General features: G+C 34.7%; 1 pseudogene; it reads left to right on the forward strand.

Annotated features, from left to right (window-relative positions):
- Positions 1-687: 687 nt before the first annotated feature.
- LOC149531080 (replication protein A 70 kDa DNA-binding subunit A pseudogene) lies at positions 688-2,440 on the forward strand (annotated as a pseudogene).
- The last annotated feature ends 4,647 nt before the right edge of the window (positions 2,441-7,087 follow it).

The following is a 7,087-nucleotide window of genomic DNA, read 5'->3' on the forward strand; positions in this document are numbered from 1 at the left end:
AATACTGAGTTACTACTTTTATAACTTTAGGTTTTCCAAGCTTACCTAAGGTCCAATCAGAACACCATCATGTTCATCTGTAGAAAGGGAGGAGAATTGTATATAAATAAATAAATAAATAAATAATATCATCTAATATTTTATTGGAATCTACTTTACTCAATCCAATTTTTGAACACTAGAAATAAGAGTTTTTGACTCACATCCTGAATTTATAGCTTAATGTGAATGATGATTATTGCATAATATTACATATTTACTAGCCTGCCAATTCACAATAAAAATTTCCTTGCATTGTATGATCTATAGTCTTATTTCTATGCACAATGTCACACAAGTATTTGGAAGTGATATACTTTTGAATTTTAATATGAAGTTTGGCTTTGAAACTTGATAATTACCTGTCATCATATGGTGCTAACACTGATGTGTTTTCATTCATGCATCTTTGCAAGATCATTATAGTTTTGAACATGGCAGTTGTAGCTCTTAATTGTGATATAATTGGTGAACCAAGGCCAATGGTAGATGCAAATTGTCAGCAGTAGCAGAGAGTTTCCATGCCAGTTCAATATCCACCCCATGCTCAGGCTTCTCCATAGGCTCAACCTTTGTAGCCATATACTGGCTCATACAATGCAGGGTCAAGGGCAGGGCCAAACCTAAATCTAGTGTCCCTAGAAATGAATGGGGTTTAACAAAAGAGTGAGCCTAGCATGGGGACAATAGGTCTACCTCATATGGATACTACCTAGTCATATGAAAGGCCTGGTCAACCATTCATAAACTTAGTCCAAAACACTTTAAATGGTGGGCTTGGTGTGGCAGCTGGCAAAGGAATGACTGCTTAGACAAATATGTATGGCCGTCTAGCTAGTAACTCTTCCTATCAGCCACCTTCCATGTATTCTAACAGAGGATCCATGGTAATAAATGAAGCAACTCCAAGAATTATTCCTATTTCTGCTTTGAATCCTTACCAGGACTGGTGGACTATCAAAGCAAGAGTTACTGCCAAGGGAGATCTTCGTCATTTTAATAATGTAAAAGGAGATGGAAAAGTTTTTAACTTTGACCTTCTTGATTTTGGAGGAGAAATACACATAACATGCTTTAATTCTTTTGCAGACCAATTTTATGACCGTATTGAGAATAGAAGAGTATACATGGTTTCTAAGGGAAGTCTGAAACTAGCACAAAAAAATTTCAACCACTTAAACAATGAATGGGAAATTTTCTTGGAGTCTACTTCGACTGTAGAGGCATTATTAGAAGAGGACAAATCCATTCCACAAAAACATTATAACTTCAATCCAATCAACGAAATTAAGCACATGGAAAATAATACAATGGTAGACATTATTGGTATTGTTATCTCAATCAATCCTCCCAGCACCATAATGAGAAAAAATGGAATAGAGAATTAGAAAAGAATGCTTTAGCTAAAGGACATGTTAGGGTATAGTGTTGAGGTAACAATGTAGGGTATATTCTACAACAAGGAGGGCCAAAAACTTCAAGAAATGTGTGATTCAGGAGCCTTCCCAATCTTGGCTATTAAGGCTAGCTAAATAAGTGATTTTAGTGGGAAATCTGTGGGAACAATCTCTACCAGCCAGCTCTTTGTAAATACAAATTTTCAAGAAGTGCACTAATTAAGCGAATGCCATGATAAAGGGGGAAGGAATATTGCACCCTAGTCCTTATCCAAAGAAGGAGCTGGTGGTGGCAGGGTTGACATGTGAAAGATGGTGTCCCAGATTAAAGATGAGGGACTTGGAAAATCTGAGAAACCTGATTGGATATCAGTCAAAGCAACTGTATCTTTCATTAAGGTTGATAATTTTAGCTACACTACTTGCCCCTTGATGGTTGGAGATAGACAATGCAACAATAAATCGAATCAATTTGGAGATGGAACCTGGCATTGTGAAAGATGTAATAATAGTTTCCCTGAATGTGATTACAGAAACCTACTTCAAATTCAAGTGCAAGATCACACTGGATTAACATGGGTTACCACTTTTCAAGAAGTAGGGAAAGAAATCATGGGGATCCCAAGTAAGCAATTGTACATGATGAAGAATGAAGAACAAGATGATAGAAAATTTGGGAAATAATTTGAAAGGTTCTTTTCAACCAGTTTTTGTTTAAACTGAAAGTAAAAGAGGAGACATTCAATGATGAACATAGAGTGAAGTTGATTGTTGTGAAATCAAAAAAAGTGGATTATTCATCTGAGAGTAAAATTTTACTAGATTTTATTGGTAAGCTTTCTAGAGAAGAACCTATTAGTGGAACATCAACTGCTGCAACAAATTTGGGAACCGACACAAGATATGGAAACCCTAGATATGCTGCCATAGGAAGTATTTTAGGTGGTAGCTTTGGTGGCAATGGACTAGAAACAAATCAAGAAGGTGGATACTATGGTAATTGAAGTGGTTATGGAGGAGTGCCAAATGCAAGTTCATATCCTATTTCACGTTACAAGTGTAAAAGAGGTGGTCATTTTGCTAAGGATTGCCCTAATAGTATGGATGGTTATTCTCGGGGCGAACTCAATTATGGATATGCTTGTTCTGGGGAAAATACAAGCTCTACATCATGCTATAAATGTGGTCAAGTTGGTCATTTTGCAAGGGAGTGTCCTAGTAGTTCAGGTGGTTATTTTGGGGGTAGTCTTAGTAGTGGGTACATGAATTTTGGGGCAAATTCAGGTTCTATGTCATGCTATGAATGTGGTCAATCTGGTCACTAGGCAAGAGAATGCCTAGGTCCAACTGGGCTCAAGCAACCTAGGTCCAAATGGGCTCAAGCAACTTATGGTGGAGTTGCAATAGCTAGCTATGGAATGTGAAGTGGTGGATATGACGGTTATTGAATAGGATCAATGCATAATTTTGGTATCAATCAATTTTTTATAGTTTGGGCTATGGGATGTGATAATTACCTGCATTGCCTTAGTTTTGATGTTCAACCTACCTTGAAATTTGACATTGGAGTTGGGTTTTGAAGGAAATGTGCATAAGTTTTTAGGTGAAATTAACAGACAAATAATTAATTTTCCATTCCCAAAGACATAGGCAGGTGATTGGGAATATTGTGGAAGTGTCCATCTAGATCTTGTGTTGTGCTGCTAGAGAATCTCTATCTCATTCAAAGGACCCTAGAAATTGCTACTCCATCAAATTTTAAAGTGCCTTATACTAAGCTAAATCGGATTTCAAGCCCTATAAATTGCAACTCACTAAGACTAGCAACTCACTTGTCAATTAGTCACCTATTATCCTAGACTTCTAACTAGTAATTGAAGATTTTAAGCTTATTAAGACCACAACAAGTCAGTTAGACTTGTGTTATCAAAAAAATTAAACCTTTAGAAACAAAGAAAAATGGAATGTAACTAAAAATATCTTTGAAGGGAGAGAAGGAATATCAAGATAGAGAGAATCCAAATGATCGAGGTCAAAGAGTAGACACAAATGAATAGACACATAAAATAGAAGAAAGAAGGATATTGTGTACAAGGGAAAGAGGGGGGCACTAGATTAGATACTTTTTAACTCTTTCCCATTGTAGGAAAGAGGACGATTGGTACCATATGGTTATTCCAAAAGGAAGGAATTGTTACCTAGCACCTTTTTTAATTTTGAAGGACTCCTCCACAAAGAGTAAAATTTTTTATGCAATCCTTTAGATTTCTTTAATTATCCCAAAAAAACCCATATCTCCAATTTAAAAGTATCTTTGTCAAAATATCTTATTGAATATCTTCTTTACATTTTTATGGTTCTTTTCAATGATATCCAACACTGTTTCTCTTTTTTATTCTAGATGATTCTAGTACATGATTCTCTTCTCAATACCAAACTGAAATTTTTCATCTTTTATTTCCTTTTATAGATTCAGGGAATGAGTTCTAAAGGAAATGAATGGTTGCATCTACATCATATACCAATTGGAAGGGAGACATACCAATAGTACTTTTGTAAGTGATCCTATCAGCCCAAAGTGTGTCATGAAGTTTCGTCATCACTAATTTGTCAAAAAAGAAAATCAAAATTGACCCACAACACAATACATGTGAAACAATCAGAAGAACCTATACATCACACCATGACCATGGTAGTAAGAAACTCCCTTCAATAACTGGTACATGAAGCTCTACAAAATAATAACTTCTTAATAAGAAGGGGGTTGGGGACTAAAGTAAGATAGAATTAAATACCAACAACAAGACCAAAGAGACAATGATTCATATAGATAATCTAAGTAAAACTACCATAATTCACCTCAAGAGTTTCCTTAGTTCTTAAGGCACGTTAGAACATAAGATTATACACCAACATTGATTTATTACAAAAGAAAGTATAAAGAATTTGAATCAAATGCAACACTTGGTATCTACCTTAACTCATGAGAAACTTTAATATATAATATGTAAAAGTTGAAATATTATTTCTTAGCATAGAAAAATTCCTTAATAAGATTATGAGGTGTTTTTTCCTTGGATAGTTTGTCAATGTAATTCCTGAGATCACAATCCATGTATTCAAATATCAAATAGACAAAGAGTCTACCATCATTGCATTTCATGTGATGGACACCAATCACCCTACATAATTGATTTAATTAGCCCCAATGAGAAGAACGATAAATGCAATGTAAACAAATACATAGGAATTATTGTCATCGAGAAACAATGCATGCAATGTAAATAAACACAGAGGAATTATTGGCATTGAGAAACAATGCATTCAATCTAAATAAATGCAAATGAATTGTTGGCTTTGAGATACAATGTGTTCCTTACCTTACAATGTTAAGATTCTGAGATAACATCCTTAGAAAGGATATCTCACGAAGGGTATGTTAGTTTGAGCTTCACTTGGTTTAAGAATACAATAATATTCTCTACTTAACAAGGCCAACCACATGAAGGTGGAAGCTCATCTGGCCTCACCCCCCTCCCCCTAACATCAATCTAAATTACCCATTATCATCTAACTACATACTTCATTCATTCATTCATCCATTTATGAGCTATAACATTCAATCAATACAATCACATAACATTCGTTAATATGATATAAAATTCATTAATACACAATACTAATCAACACTTCATTAACACATAACAATATTGATTAACATAAAATAAAAATCAGTATTAATACGCATCATTCATAGATAATTACTTAAAACAAAGTTCTTTCATTATCCAACAAGGTTTCTCAAAGAGCATTTTTAAAACATCATTTTTTTTTTTTTCTTAGCTCTCTTAAGAAAAGCACTCATAGGAGCTGTAGACACTTAAATTTGTCCAAAACCCGTTCCTAACTAATTAAATAAATATTCATTATTTATTTAATTCCCCAACCTTAATTAAATAAATTTGCATTTATTTAATTACATTTGCATTACCCTAATTTAAATAAACTAAGGTTTATCTAAATCCTTTGCCTTTCCTTGATTTAAATAAGCTAGGGTTTATTTAAATCTAACCCCTTTCACTTTAATTAAGTATGTCATTTACTTAATTAATTCCCTCTTAATCCCACTATGAATTAAATATTGCATCTAATCCTATTTGAGCACATGGCTCCTACATTTAACCCTCACCTAACCTCACTAGCCTACCTAACCCATCTTGCTAAACCTACCCACTTCCTAATCATGCTTTATTTTCCTAATCATCCTAGCTAATCACCTCTTGATCCTAAGTGTGTTCTCACACATGTGTGAGAGATGTTCACACTTTCCTTATCCCTCATATCTTGCATGCCTCTTACAATCTTGTCCCCCTTCACATGTGAACCAAGGTGTCTCACACATGTGTGAGAAACCTTGAGCCTCCAACCCTCTTACATATTTCATTGACCCATCACTTTCAAGTTGTCTCACACATGTGTGAGAAGCCATGCTTCCCACACCTCTTACACCTATCATTGACATGTCACCATCAAAGATTGCTCACACATGTGTGAGCATATTGCCCCCTTTGAATGGCCAAAACCCTAATCCATGTGGAGACTACTTGTCCTCCACCTCATTGACACCTCATCAATCCTGAGAGATATTAGCCCTCCATCTTTCATTCGATCTTAGCCATCTGTTGCATCCATTTTCTTATAAATTGAGAGCCCTCTCCTCATTTTAAGAAGCAATATCTACCTTATTGTTATGCTGCTGGACTAGTGAGCAACCACATCCCACAACAATGTGAAATCATCAATCACTTGATGGTTTCATGAGGTTTGCATAGTGCTATTTTGTTGTTCATTTACATTTCTTCTTTCATATTTTGAGGTTTTGCATGATAATGTAGGAATGCGCATTAGTTTCTTAGTGTTATTTCCTTAGTTACATTTTTATGCAACACATTTTGGCATGCTCAGTGGGACCCACTTCATAGGTTCGAACTAACCATCTAATGTGTTTTTGAGTATTTTGTGAGTTTTCAAGATCATAGGTTGAAGGCTTGCATTTGGAAATCAAGTTTCATGAAAAGCCTTTAATCGAGCCATCAAGCCCATCATCACGTTTGGAGGACATAAGAGAAGTTTTTTGACATAAAACACTTTATATTTAGCTTATGGCTTTATTTTTTAAGTTTTAGGGTACATATGCATTAAATATTCGTTATTAGGAAAAAATTAGAAAAAAAAATTTACTCCTTCTTTATTCATAGATAAATAGGCTAAAAGGAAAAAAAATAAAAAAAAAAATTTAAAAAAAAAAGGAAGAGAGGGTTGTTTCTATTTTATTAACGCTTTGCTCTTTACATATATAGATTTAAAAAGAAATTTTTTTTGGGATTAGTTAAAATTTAAAATCAGATATCAAATTTCAAAAACAAAAAAATAAATTTAAAAAAAAATAAAAAATAAAAAATTAATAATAATAATAAAAAAAAAAAGTTTTAACAAGTGTTTTCCTTTTTTAAATCGCAGGGCGGCCGCCGCCGTGACGCCACCCGCAGCAGCGCCCGCAAGTGGCGCAACCACCACTGTAGCCCCCTGCTCCCCCTTGCACTTACCACTACAGCCGAACCACCCCCGCTCCCTCTTCTCTCCAGCGACAC

This window comes from Cupressus sempervirens, chromosome 11, assembly GCF_028749045.1.
Source record: "Cupressus sempervirens isolate cs-2001-9-10 chromosome 11, ASM2874904v1, whole genome shotgun sequence".
NCBI classification, from domain to species: Eukaryota; Viridiplantae; Streptophyta; class Pinopsida; order Cupressales; family Cupressaceae; genus Cupressus; species Cupressus sempervirens.